This window comes from Dama dama, chromosome Y (assembly GCF_033118175.1).
Source record: "Dama dama isolate Ldn47 chromosome Y, ASM3311817v1, whole genome shotgun sequence".
Classification (NCBI taxonomy): Eukaryota; Metazoa; Chordata; class Mammalia; order Artiodactyla; family Cervidae; genus Dama; species Dama dama.
In genome coordinates this window covers 7657888-7673172 of record NC_083715.1, presented here as the reverse complement: position 1 = coordinate 7673172, position 15285 = coordinate 7657888, and the positions used below count along the sequence as shown (strand labels likewise).

Here is a 15285-nt window from a genome sequence, read left to right as displayed (position 1 = left end):
GGAGGTGAGCCACATGGAGGAGTTCAGAAAAAGAAGCATTGTGAATAGGTTGTCCTTTTAAGTGAGCAATGCCCTCTCTTGTCAAATTATAATGTTAGTATATAGTGTGTTTTAGAAATATTTGGAGTCAGTATAAGTCTTTATCTTTTGGTCTTTGGTTAGTGTCAAAGCTTGTGCAAGAGATACCTATCAGTCCAGTTTGTTGTGAAGCTGTGTGAGCTGACAGTGTGGATGACTTGCTTAGGCAAGGGGGGATAACTTTGTTGGACTCTGTCGGAATGACAATATATTGATCCCCAAATGGGGCTTGGTTTTGGGCAGTGTCATCTGTGAACCAGGATGGGACTTTGGGGTCAGTAAGGGACTGATCAGTTATATGTTCAAAGGGATTATGTGTCATACCTAGGGTGGTCTGAACACAGTCATGAAATGGGTGCTTTCCTTCTGGACCTGTTGTAGGGAGTAAGCTAGCAGGATTAAGAGGTTTACAACACATACAAGAAAGGGATGGGTCGAGGAGGTGTATGTGTGGAGGATTTATGGTTGTGTAGTGAGCAGAGAAAGGAAAGCCCAATGAGAGAGTAAATCTTTGAAGGAACGAGATGAGCATACATTTAGAGGAGCATTTTGGGTTAGTCTTTGGGGTTCAGATATTAAGAGAGTAGTGGTAACTAGGGCCTGGAGACAAGATGGCCATCCGAGTGTGATGAGATTGAGTTGTTTAGATAAGTGAGCTAGAGGGCCCTGAATGTCTCTCCTTGTTTAGCACATAGTCACTAAGTCATGTCCTTGTTGAGAATGTACATAAAAGAAAAAAGGTTTGGTGTAGTCTGGTAAGTAAAGAGAAGGGGCCTTTAATAAATGCTTGATAAGAGTCTGTATTGGGGTGTGGAGAGAGATGGGGGTGAATAAGGTTTTATCTAAGTTTTTTCAAGTGGCTTGGTAGAGATGTTTTGCATGGAGGACAAAATTTGGAACCCACCTTTGGAAGTTTAATAGATTTAACAGAGAAAGGATTTTTCTTTACTTTCTTTATTTTGGAGGGGTGTGGGTGTGGGTGGGGGCTGGGGGCTGTGTCAAGGCTCAAATTCTCTGAGTTGGGATTATTGTTTTAAGTCTTTTCAGGATTTTGTGGTCAGGGTATATTGATTTTGGGTTATTATTTGAGAGGGCTTGTTAAGAAATACCTGCATAAGGGAATGGTGTCTGGCTACTGATTGGGCTTAAGTGTCTCATACATGAAGGTCTATCGGGGGAAGGTCAGGGGGCAGGTTTTGGGAGTGAGGGCAGGCCAAGGTTTTGGGTACCATTTGGAAGTAAAAAACTGACATGGAATTTAAGAATGGAAGATTTATAGAAATGTGTAGCTTAGCCAGAGGTTCATGTCCCATTGACGTCCACTGGGTATTGAGAGACTACTATGAGATAATGTGTCAATGTTTCCTTACCAAAGGAACAAAGAAGATGAGGGATTATGGTAATAAAGACCCAAATTTGGATAAGAGATCTCTCTTTAGGAGTGTAAGTGAGCACTTAGGCATATGAGGAATGAGTGTATGAGAGTCAATTTTTCAAACTGACAGAGTAATGGAGAGCTGATTTTTGGCCTTGAGGGGATTTCAGAGACCCCCTTGATTGTGAGTTCTGAGTCTTGAGTTGGGCCAGAATAAGAAGTTAAGAGACAGAATGTGGCTCCAGTGTCTACTGTAAAGGAGGTCTTTTTCTCAGCCCCAACCCATCTACCCTAAGTTCTGAGCTTGTGTCTGGAACATGGGCCAGGAGGGGGGGCTGGAACCTGGGCCCTATCTTTGGAACAACAGTCATAGGGGTGGCCTTCGGTTTTGAGGAGAACGGGGAATGTCTCCAGGGGTGCAAGTCATCTCTGTCGACATTCCATTCTCCAGGTCTGGGAGGTGGCGACGTCCCAAGTGTTGTCAGGGCATCCCTGGCTACAGTTCAGCCTCCAGTGTCCCCACTAACCATAGGTTGGACGTGGTTTTGTGGGGGGCTGCGGGTTCGGGCATGTCTTTGTCCAGTGTCCTGACTGGTTACATCAGAAATGGGGCCCAGGGGGGTCTTAAGTTTGAGTCAGGGATGACTTGGCCCAGACTGATCTTAATTGATGCTGCCAAAAAGGATTATTTAGCTTTCCTCTCATGGGCTTTTTATTTTATTATTTATTTATTTATTATTTTTATTATTTTCTCTTATCCTCTTCCTCTCTATTTTTTAAAATCTTGAAGGCTATTGCTAGAAGGTCCCTTTGGGGGCTCTCAGGGCCCTTTTCTAGCTGGTGTCATTTTAGGCGAATATCAGGGGCTGACTGGCTTATGACCTGGACCTGTAGGTACAGAAGTCTGATTGTGGTGGAAATATCTAGATTAGTGTAGTTTTACACTGCCTCAGTAAGCCATGAAATAAAAAAAGCAGGGGTTTTATCTTTTTCTTGAGACATTTTTTCTGACCTTATCATAGTTAACATGAATATGAGAGCTTTTTAGCATTTGCTTTTTCTAGTAAACAGGTGATCATATGATGCAGGTACTGGATGTTAGCATCTCCTTCTTGATAAGTCCTCCATGGTTCAGTTAAACAGACTGCATCATCAACCACCAGATAAGTCTTATGTTGGTTATGGAGCTGATCATCATGAGTCTGGGCAGCCCCTCATATCAGTTTCTTTTCATCAGGGTATTTCCCTGAACATGTCAGAGTGTCTGAAGTCATCTAAGGGTCCCCACATTGGGCATCATCAAGCCCTAGACCAGCGGGCTCCAGTCCATTCCTACCAGGGCTTCTGAATGTGGCAAGAACCTACCCTGCCCCTGCCATGGTTACCACCATCTATGACAAATTATTAGGGTTTGACCACACTTGCCCAGGTGTTGCAAATCCTTGCAGCTGTCATTATGAATGTCTCAGAGCCTCCAGGGCAAGCTTCTGGGTGAGGAGACAGCATATGCATGCCTCTCCTCCTCCTGCAATTTAGGACAGATCAGCCTCACCATGGACAACTTCAGATCAGAGCTAAAAAGCACAACTGAGCCTCCAAGTACCTGATGCATGTCAAACATGCCTCCAGCAGGCAAGAACAGTAAAGATGCTTATGCAATAATGAATATTAATGAAAACCTAGAAAGTATTTATAACACAAACATTCTGATTACTCAGATAATTAGTGAGGAAAAGAAAATTAATGGGTGGCACAAATGCGAAAGGTGTTGACTTGACTGCTCATGAATAAAAGCAGAAAATGGATGAATCCATCGCACCTCAGGAGTAAAGTGATTGTAAAACCAAGACTGTACCTCATGGAGTTTCTCAAAATCCTCATCAGGAAGCTTCTGGCCATGTGAATTTCATTTTCAGAAGGCTTTTTCTATGCTATAAGTTCCAGAACATCTTTCATCTTCCTTCACAGGTAATTAATGAAGGGAGAAAACTAGACATACTGCAGGCAAAGGAAAGAGAGGCTCAGAAAAGCAAAGGCCTCACACTGTGTGGAAACTTATTGCAATTCTGTAACTAGAAAGAGTAGGGAAACCAGCTGGTTTACTGGGGTAGTCTCCACAGTGAGAGGAGTAAATGTTTCTCCTCCTGTTTTAAAAGATAATACAGGCAGACCTCAGAGATATTGTTCAGTTGGGCTTCAGACCCTTACAATGAAGCAATTATTGTAATAAAACGAGACATATGAATGCTTTGGTTTCCCAGTGCATATGAATGTTGTCTTTAAACTACACTTGAGTCTACCAAGTGTGCAATAATAATGTCTAAGAAAACAATGTACAGATCTTATTTTAAATTAAAAAATGCTAACCATCATCTGAACCATCAGAGTGCTAGCAGCAATGTGAGTAAAATCAAGGATCATTGACCATAGATACCATAATAAAGGTTATGGTGAAAAAGTTTGAAATATTGTGAGAATCACCAAAATGTGAAACACAAAAAGACAACATGAGCAAGTACTGTTGGAAGAATGTCACTAACAGACTAGCTAATGCCACTAACGGCTTGAGAGGGCTGCCGAGCTTTTTAATTTGTTAAAAACAAAACAAAACAAAACACCAGGATCTGTGAAGCACAGTTCAGCCAAGTATGTCTACACACGGGTTTCCCAGGTGACTCAGTGGTCAGGAGGCAACCTGACAATGAATGGAGACACAGGAGATGTAGGATCGATCCCTAGGTGGGGAAGATCCCTTGGTGGAGGAAATGACAACCCACTTTAGAATTCTTGCTTGGGGAATCACATGGACAGAGGAGCCTGGTAGGTTGGGGTGCATGGGGTCACAAAGAGTCAAACCTGACCTAAGGACTAAACAAGGTCTATGCACAGATATTTGTTTCTACTTCGAGAAGACACAGCCAATGTTCACAGTACTAACTATGGCTTTTGAAAACAAATGAAAGCACAGTGAAAAGTGTTGCAGCCACAAGCTCTAAGTGAGGAACAGGGGCTACTGGGGACAGTAAAATTTTCCTAAAACATGTGGGCTCTTGTCAGATCTTCAGAATTCCCTAGAGCATACTAAACATACTTGGGAATCATGGGAGGTTCCCTGATAGCTCAGCTGATAAAGAATCCAATTGCAATGCAGGGGAACCTGGTTCAATTTCCTGGGTCAGAAAGATACCCTGGAGAAGGGATTAGCTACCCACCCTCTCCAGTATTCTTGGGCTTCCCTTGTGGCTCAGCTGGTAAAGACTCTGCCTGCAATTCAGGAGACATGGGTTTGATCCCTGGGTTGGTAAGAGCCCCTGGAGAAGGGAAAGGCTACCCATTCCAGTATTCTGGCCTGGAGAATTTTCCATGCGCTCTGCATAGATTCACGAAGAGTCAGACACAACCCAGCAATTTTCACTTTTCAGGTAGTTTGTCAGCCCCGCTGGTGGCTAAAATAGTAGGTTTTTTTTTTTTTTAATTAAAAAAGTTTTGTTTCCTTATTCTTCTTTTTAAAATTATTTATTTTTATATTTACTTAATTGACTGCATCGGGTCTTAGTTGTGGCATGCCAGGATTTTATTGCATCCTGTGTCATCTTTCTTTGCATCTAGTTGTGGTGTTCAGGCTTACTTGCTACACAAAATTTCCACGACCAGGGGTCGAACTGGCATCTCCTGAGTTGCAAGGCCTCTCCTTAACCACTGGACCACCGGGGAAGTGGCCCCCAGGGCTGTCTGGATGAGAGAGGGGAGGGCATTTGACTGAGAGCTGGTCTCTGGCATCAGTCACTGGGACCAGATCCGGCAGGAAAGCATGGGGGGATCAAACGCTCTGGCGCCACCTAGAGATCTCAGGTGGAACAGACACAAGAGGGGCGATATAAGCCTCTCATCTGACTTGTGTTTCTTCCTACACAACATAAACACTTGGTGGTGATGGTGGTTTGTCGCTAAGTCGACTCTTGTGATTCCATGGACAAAGGAGCCTCGCAGGCAGGCTACAGTCTATGAGATTCTCCAGGCAAGAATACTGGAGTGGGTTGCTATTTCCTTCTCCAATAAGCACTTGAGTGCCCTTTAACCACGAGGAGGCCACCAGCGAAGGGCCATGAAGGGCGGGCAGGCCACCAGTGAACAAGTGAAGTCGATCAGTCATGCCCGGCTCTTTGCGATCCCATGGACTGTAAGCCTATCACACTCCTTCATTCATGGGATTTTCCCCAGGCAAGAGTACAGGAGTGGGTTGCCATTTCTCTTCTCCAGGGGATCTTTCCAATCCCAGGGATCGAACCCAGGCCTCCCGCATTGCAGGCATATGCTTTGCTCTTGAGCAACCAGGCATAGGTCACAGGATGTGCCAAAACAGGCGAGTGAGACATCCCAATGTGAGTGGACAAGTTATACCTGCTCTGGGTTAACCACCTCATGTGTATAGGTAGGGAAGGCCCACACTGAAGGTAAAGTGCCCTTGAGTGCTCGGGGATGCAGAGCCCCCAGAAGAAATCAGACAGCAGTGGACCTGAGTGCTATGGAAGGAACGCCCCGCTCCCACCACGGGCTACAGTCAGAACCTAGGCAGCTTGGCTGCGTGAGACTGGCAAAGACGTCTGCCCCTTTCTCAGAGGAAGGAGGATGGCATACCTCAGCCCAGAGATTGGCAAAGCCATGTAGACAGTGATGCTCGGTAGAAAAGAGCACAGATCTGGCCATTGCAGGGGGTGCTCATGCCCCTGGTGTGGGGAGCTCTGAACTCCAGCAGCTCTGCAAACTGAATGGGGCTGAGTCCAGGCCATGCCCATAGGGAGATTAACAGTGTGACTGGTCACCCCAGCAAATAGGAGAGACATACCATTTACTCCAATGGCTACTGCGGCTTGAACATCTTACAAAAAATATGAGTACTGTAGAAAATGTGGCACATTTAAAAATTGGAAGGCAGCTAAGACAACAAAGGATAGTAACTCATAACCTAAAGGTGACCATGAGAAACATCTTTGCATTTCTTTCCCTCTGTTTCAGAGAGTTCAAAATGTTCTGAAAACTTGGTGTGGTCTTTCTCTCTGCAGCCTGCCAGGTTGGGTGAGCATTTCTCCATGCCACTGTCACTCTTCTGAAATGTTTTCTTTGTGGCTGTGTGGCATGCAGTATCTCAGTTCCTGAGCTGGGACCAAACTTAGGCCCTCTACATTGGAAGCACGGAGTCCTAACCCCTGGACCACCAGGAAAGTACCTGAAGCGTCATTTTTAATATGGCCTGGTATTCCTTCCACATAAATGCTGAAAAGCTATGGTGTTGACTAGTAAAACATTAGCTTGCCTAGTTTCCAAATCAATTTATCTGTCTTAAGGAGGGTTCCCTGAAACCTTTTCCCTAAGGTGCACACCAAAATTAATCTCAGTTTGAAAAAGAAACTGTAGCCCACCAGGCTCCTCTGTCAATGGAATTTCCAGGCAAGAATACTGGAGTGGGTTGCCATTTCCTTCTCTAGGGGATCTTCCCAATTCAGGGATCGAACTCAGGTCCCCTGCACTGTGAGCAGATTCTCTGACCTCTGAGCCACAAAGGAATCCCAGTATACTTCATTTTTTAAAGTAATTTTACATAGAATGTAGTGCATATTTTTAAGGAAGAGGTGTAGATCACAAATATTAAAAATACTAGAATATAACTGAACATTAAGAATGGCTCTATATATTGAAAGTTCATTTTTTAAAAAGGAATTATTAAAAGAAGCACTTAAGTGAAATGTTCACAATCTCAACAGAGTTCTTCTCTCAAAAATAAAGAAACAGATAAAAATCACGTGAGTGCTGGGTTATTTTCCTAATCTTTACAAATGCAACAAAACAGCCTCTGAATCAGAAAATAAACACAGCCTGTATGTGGTCCCAGCAAGCATGGTGGGCCTGACAATATTGTGTCTGCAGGCTGGGAGGCCAGTGAGGAAGACAGAGCATGGCTGGACACCACAACAGGGGAACCACAGGGTGTGTGGGCTGCAGGTCATGCTGGCCATGGGAAGACTTCTTGGGAAATAAAACTGACAGTGATGCTTGAGAGCATCTTGAAAGAAAGGTCAGAGTGGATGGCAGTGGAGAGGGCCTTGCAGATAAAGGAGAGCCTGGAAAGTCCTTCAAATGCTTCCCACTGAGTACTGGGATGGCTGAGATGAGCTTCAGGCAGGGAGCCCCTAGAGCTTCAGGACACAGGGTGACAGAGGTCTGCGTGATGCTGACAATGTGCCTGGGCTGGAGGAGAACAAAAACTGCAAAAAACACCCTGTTTATTAAGTTTTTTGAAATCAACACATGCAAAAGCACCACCCTACAGACACTAGGAGAAGACTCTTGAGAGTCCCTGTGTCTGCAAGGAGATCCAACCAGCCCATCCTAAAGGAGATCAGCCCTAAATCAGAAGAACTGATGCTGAAGCTGAAGCCCCAATACTCTGGCCACCTGATGAGAACTGACTCATTGGAAAAGATCCTGATGTTGGGAAAGATTGAGGGTGGGAGAAGAAGGGGACAGCAGAGGATGAGATGGTTGAATGACATCAGCAACTCGATGGACATGAGTTTGAGCAGACTCCATGAGATAGTGATGAACAGGGAGGCCTGATGTGCCACAGTCCATGGTGTCACCAAGAGTTGGAAACAACTGAGGCTTTGAACAACAATAGACCCTGAATGAAGCCTTGCCCTGAGGTGCAGCTGCCTTCCTGCCCAGGTCAAGCCTCTCTGTCTCCAGAGGTGTCTCTGCCTCCCATCACACCAAGGTCCCTGCAACTCAGCTCTGCACATCATGCCTTTGTTCTGCAACCTTCATCTGCTCCCAGTAGCCAGGGAGCAACAACCAGGCCCCTGCAGGAATGAAGATTCCACAAGAGTTTTGTTGTGGCATTAAGACCATGAGAAAAATTCAAATACGGGAAAACAAAGATAGATTCCAGCCGAATGGCAGTTACAAAATCAGGCTAGTAATAATGAAAATAATGCAACATGCATATATATATATGCATATGTTTATATACATTTGTATATATGTATACATACACATGTATACACACACACAGACACACACCCATAACCAAATTGAAAGGAGTCCATTAAAAATAAAATGTATATATATTTATGTGCATACATATATAAATATAAATTGTATATATATATATATATATGTCCATATATGCATATATATGTATGTATATACATGAGAATATACACACCCAAACAACCATTAGCAAACCGAAAGGAGTCCGAAAAGTAAAATACAGTAATCGAACCAATAAAGCAAATCCATAATATATTTACTTGTTAAGAACAAAACTATAGCCTACACTCGAAAGCAAAACTAACTCATCTAGCCAAGGGGGATTAAACTAATGAAAATAAAACTAACAAATATATTGATAGGAAAGTAAAGAAGAGAAAGAAAGTACTGATATACAGATTTAAATAGAAGGAATTGAAGAAGACTTCTATATGTTAGAGATTAACTACAGGGGAAAAGAAAGATAGGCTAGGCAAACAAAAGAATAAATGGGAAAATATATAATAGGTTGAAGAAATTTTAAATTGAAATTATAAGAAAGAGGAAAAAAATGAGGAAGAAGAAGAAAATAAACAAACCAACAAACAAACAATTAAAAAAAAAATCAGCCAAACTGCACAGTGTAGAGCCAGAGGTTTATAGAAACAATAAAATGTGTGACTGAAATTACACATATACATCTACAGCCATTAGGAACATCAAGAGTCCAACAAAATAGGGTAAAATAGCTCAACCTGTCACACACAGAAAACAAAAAATTACATCTACCAGAAAAATAGTAATTAAGGACAAATAGAAAAACGAAACTAGAGAATAAGGCCAATTGAGGAGTAAAGCAATGAAAATAGAACTAATAATACATTGATAGGAAAGGAAATAAAGAAGAGAAATAATAGATATGCAAAGGTAAAAGAGGTAGAGGAATGGGATTTATATATATTACAGATTAACCAAAAGGGGAAAAGAAGAGGAGGATAGGCAAAGAAAGGAGTAAATGTAGAAAACAATAAAAAAAGGTTAAAAATATTAAAGAAACTTAAGGTTCAAAGGGGGGGGACAAATGGAAGAAGACAATAAAAATGAGAAAACAAAATACAACTCCAGAGAGCAGCAAAAGACCAACATAGAGGCAGAGGTGTATAACAAAAATAAAAAGTGTGACCGAATATACACATACACATATATACCCGTAAAGAACATCAAAACATTCCAAGAAAAATAAAATGCATTAAACTGATCCAGCGAACAAAGGAAACCAAAAGTTGATCTACAATAACAAAATGAACTAAAGAACAAGCTGGAAAACAAAAACTAGGACCTACAGCAAGGTCCTGTTGGGGAATAAAGCAATTAAAATAGAACTAGCAAATATGTTGAGAGAATGGAAAGAAAGAATAGATATGGAATCTTAAACAGAGGTAGATAAAGATGATTAATATATGAAAAGATTAACTACAAGGGGAAAAGCAGATTAGGAAAAACAAACAAAAGAATAAATGTAGGAAAAAAATTAAGATGTTTAAAAACTTAAAAATTAGAAGAAGACTGAAGAAACAATAAAAGGAAAATTCTACAGAACTGCAACAGGCCAACATAGAAGCAGAGGTTTATAACAGGAATAAAAATGTGACAGAGGGAATTAAAAAAATGCTCAAAAACTTCATTTGATATCATAGTGCCAAAAAAACTGACAACTACAACAGTGGGGGTGAGGGTGGGAAGAAAGAGAGAAAAAAATCTAAAAGAATCTACAGAGCAAGTCAAAAGAGAAGAACAAGACATGTTTATCTTGAGTCATTGCTGCCAGAGTCCTTTCCCTCACTAGGATTCACAGTCCACCTCACCTCCCTAGGATATACTTCATCATTGTGTTGAACTCTGGACCTACTGTGCAGGCAGCTCACAATCTCATCTAGTTCCACTCCTGTGTGTTCTTGCCTCCAATATCCACAGGTATCAGAACTAGTGCCTTTTCTTTTGTTGTTGTTTGTTTGTAGGAGCTATCAATGACCTTTTATATATTCCATAGACACAGTCTTCCTAGTTGATAGTGTGGATTTAATCTGCAGTTTGTACACCTGGTTGAAAGATTCTGGGTCTTCTTCCTTAGCTACTCTGCCATTGGGTTTCAATTGTGGTTTTATTTCCATCTCTGCATGTGTTTTGTCCACTGGGATTTGCTCCTGAGTTGGCCCTGGAGGCCTTGGGTTTGCCCCTGTGAGGGCCAGGTATGGAGATGGTGCAGCTGCTTGGGTCACAGAGGTTCTGACATTGCCAGCAACTCAGGGGTTTGGCAATTAGGACAGTAGGGATATAGTGCTCTAGAACGGTTTGGCGATCAGTATTGGCCAACATGCTCCAGTATTCTCTCAGGGAGAACCCACTCCCAGATAGAAAATCCTGCCACAGTCTACAGGTAGAAAGTGTCTGACACTACAGAAGAGACCCTGAGAGCAAAGATACAAGAGTCTTTAGCTGTGGCAGATCTGCCTCAGCTCAAGCATGAAGGTGACACAGCTGCTTGGCTTCTGGGGACCGAGGCAGTGCCAAGTTTTCAGGGACTTGGACTGCCTCCACTGCAGGAATTATGGCACTATCAGAATCTTTCTTTGGACCTATTGTAGCTGGCAATCAGAAGACCTCTCTGGCTAGTATTTTGTCATAGTTCCATGCATTCAGGCACTTCAAGAGTTCTCTTGTCTGGAGTCCTTCTCAGTCACTGGGCGTGCCAGGCAAATAGAGGGCGGCCCCCAGCCTGGGGTCCAGTTCTGTAGTTTGGAGCATCAGTCACCTAAAGGAACACCCTAGGTGGACAGGGATTCAAGTCCTTGATGAACCAGCCTCTCTATTATTCAGTTGTGATGAAGGATTGTGGGAAGCAAGAGGCTAGGGTGATGGCTCCACCCCCTATACATGACTCAGCGGTGTCACCTTCCTTCCATGGCTGCCTGGCTTACCTCCACAAGCTTTTCCCACACAATCTGCTCATTTGAACACTCCATCAATTTTTCTCTAACCAGTAGACAGCAGACCATGGCAGGGATTTCTCTACAATCTCTCTGAGCAATCTGCTACCTGCTGCACCGTCTACAGGACCTGTGTCCCTCTCTGTGAATGGCTGTGCAAAGGACTGTCTCATTCTCATCCCATTTAGGCTGCCACTGATGAGCTGTTTCACTCTCAGCCTTAAATGTTTCTCCTCTGATCCAGACAGTTGCTCCCATGTGGAGATCCGACACCTACTTGATGTCTCCACCCCCCAAGGGTATGTCCAGTCCTACTAACACTCATGTTTTCCCCCTAGTTCCTTCATCCTACTGATTTTTTGTGGTTCCACATATTATTTCCTCTGTTCAGGCAGTCCTGTCTGCTCTCAGCTGAGTTTCTGAAAGCACTTGTGTCTGAAGGCGTATTCCTAATGGACCTAGGACTTACTCACCTATGAGTAAGCAACCAGTGGACACCAGGAATAGCGCACTTCATGGAAACCAACGGAAATCCCACAAAGTCAATAAAGACTATCTCGCAGGGGTGCATCTCAGGTTGGCTAAACCTGCTAGTGAATCAGGAACACAGGGACTCTGGTGAAGCACACAACTCATCCCCCTATCCTCCAGAGCTAAAAAACTCAAAGAGAGAACTTAGGAGCTAGATGGGTAGGCATGATTACTCAGTGTTTCCTCCAAGAAGCTGGAAGCTTGTGGTAGCTCTTCATGGAAATGAATTCCACCATGGTCTCAATTGTGAGGTAAAATACAAAGGAGGTTCTGGCAGGAAAACAGGATGAGAAATTTGTGAGGTTGAGAAGACCTTTGCACAGGAGGCTCACACACCACTGGGCAAGCTCCACCCCTTCCGTCCTGGGAATACTAATCAGCCACAGGTAGACATTTCCTTCTTGGGGTCATCCAGCATAACCCAAAGCATGCATTTATCTGCCTCATTCACAACACCATGTTAAAACGAAGCCTGGCTATTACACCTAGGGAGGTGACCATTAGTCCTCGAGTTGAAACAAGAGAGTGCCAAGTGAAGCAATAGCAAGTGGATGTATTCAGTGCATTCTCACAGCTTGAGGACACGGGTTTCAGACTGGAGACTAGAAAACTGAGGAGAGCTAGATGAAGACTGAGAAAAGGAGGTGGGATGGAAAAGGTTTCTCATAAGTGGCCCAGAATTGAATGGTCTTCAAGGTGCATTAACACCAGTTGTAGGAGGAAAGTGAAATCATTCTCATTTCCACAGCCTAGTTATCATGGAGGGATTTGAGGCAAGATGACTAAAAGTAGATAATAATGTAATGTGAGAGAGAATTGAATGAAAGGCTGAAAACCAGCTGTGAGGCTCAGTTTGGAGGAGACACACTCTCCCTGCCATGTGACCAATCTATGTTGACTTAGAGAGATGGGGATAGCAGGTGAGATTGGTGGGCTCTTTAGGTTCATAAAAAATGCCTCATTTCTGCCACCAAATCATCTGAGCTGCTCCCCATCCACCTTCAGAGTTTTCAGGATGCTTTTTGATGCCAAGGCTCGTGGAGGGCTGCCATTGGCTGGGGAAGTGACTGACGCCATAATCAGAAGGATGTGGCCCCCTATTTATAGGCATGCTCAGTGGCTCTGGAGCAGACCACTGGGAGTCTTCAAAATGAATAAGGTTGCCTGGGGAGCCCTGCCCCGTGCCACGCACCATGGCATCTGAGGAGCTGTACGAGGTTGAAAGGATCCTTGATAAGAGGAAAAGCAACAAAGGGAAGATGGAGTATTTAGTTTGGTGGAAAGGCTACAACAGTCAGGATGACACCTGGGAGTCAGAGCAGCACCTAGTGAACTGTGAGGAGTGCATCCACGACTTCAACCGCTGCCAGAGTGAGAAGCAGAATTAGGGCACCTTCTCCAGAGCCAACCAGATCTCCACACACAATGGCCAGAAGAGGATCTCCATATCCACCACAGCAGCTTCTCCAAGGCTGCCCCCAAGGCCTGAGTGCTGGGCAAGGAGCAGGAGGCAAAAAGCATCCTGCTGGTTACTGCCAGCCAGAAGTTCAGGAAGAGCCCCACGCCGGGCCTGGCCACCTGCAAGAACATGGACCTGGCCCAGTCTGACATCACTATCCTCATGCCCAAGAGCCCCATCAAGGGCAGCATCGCAGTGAACAGCTTTCAGGACTAGAGCCCTGAGAAGCCGGACCCTGTGGAACATGGGCCGGAGGACAAAGTGGCCACGGACGCCACAGAGGCCGTGGCCTAGCAGCCAGGTAGGGGCTCTTCTGGTCCCGGTCGTGGTGTGGGTGTGGATGGGGAGCTGGCCACGGACACACCCGCTGGTGCAGCAGGTGTTGGCCCCGCATCAGGGGCCACGACCACGGGGCTGGCCATGAACGGGAAAGGCACCTCTCCGTTCATGGACACCCTGCTGGCTATCAGGAAGACGTCCCTTCAAACGTCCGTCACGGGCCTGATGGCCGGGAAAAGGAAGTTCATCGAGGACAGGCGAGACCAGCCCTTTGACAAGCTGCTGCGCTTGCAAGTGCGGCAGACAGAGAGCACCTCCAAGTACTGGGACATCATGATCCGGAAGCCGGACGGCTTCACCCACATCCTGCTGTCCACCTAGTCATCGGATAACAACTCGCTGAATCCGGAGGTCATGAAGGAGCTGCAAAGCTCACTGAACATGGCTGGGGCCAACGGCAGGAAGCTGGTGCTTCTCAGCGCCGTGGGCAGCGTCTTCTGCTGAGGCCTGGATTTCCTCTACTTCATCCAGCGCCTGCCGGATGACTGCAAGAGGGAGAGTGCCAGGATGGCCGGGGCCATCAGAAGCTTCCTGAACACCTTCATCCACTTCAAGAAGCCTATTATCGTAGCTATAAATGGCCCGGCATTGGGCTAGGAGTATCCATCCTGCCTCTTTGTGACCTGGTCTGGGCCAATGAAAAGGCGTGGTTCCAGACGCCCTATACCACCTTTGGACAGAATCCAGACGGCTGTTCTATGATCATGTTCCCCAAGATTATGGGAGGAGCATCTGCCAATGAAATGCTGCTCTGCGTGCGAAAGCTAACAGCACAAGAGGCGCATGGCAAAGGGCTGGTCTCCCAGGTGTTCTGGCCTGGGACTTTCACCCAAGAAGTCATGGTCCACATCAAGGAGCTCGCCTCTTGCAACCCCATCGTGCTGGAGGAATCCAAGTCCCCTGTGCACTGCAACATGAGAATGGAGCTGGAGCAGGCCAAGGAGCAGGAGTGTGAGGTGCTCAAGAAGATATGGGGCTTTGCGCAGGGCGTGGACTCCAGGCTCAAGTACCTGCAGAGGAAGATCGACGAGTTCTGATGGCCTGGCTCCCATCAACCTGATGTGAAATTATATGTGTCACTGAGCTTTCTGCTTCGGACAGAAAGGACAGAGAAAAGATAAGTTTGTGAAGAGAGAGGGAGATGATTCCTGTGTAGTTGGAGAGGGGACTAGTAGGTCCAGTAAACTAGAAAGTATGGGGCAGAACTGTGTCCAGACTGAGCTCCTAAGATACACTTCCCATGGGAGAAGAGGAAGAGGATGTGGTTTTTTTGTATGTGAGTGCAGGGGTGGGAAGTTAAGTAGGGAAGCTGTGTCATGGGGTGGGGGCAAGATTGCCATTTGCTAAAAAGCATCAAAGTAGTTGCCCCTAGGGCATCTACTGCATAGTAGTGTTTATTACACCTCAAGATATGATGTCAGCAACTGACAGCATTAAAAACTCAAACTTGCTTACTGAAAGAGTGTCCATAGTAATGAAACAATGGTGAT

At 44.9% G+C, this 15285-nt stretch overlaps 1 pseudogene; it reads left to right on the top strand.

Annotated features, from left to right (window-relative positions):
* Window positions 1-13876: 13876 nt before the first annotated feature.
* On the top strand, window positions 13877-14832 carry LOC133053540 (chromodomain Y-like protein; annotated as a pseudogene).
* The last annotated feature ends 453 nt before the right edge of the window (window positions 14833-15285 follow it).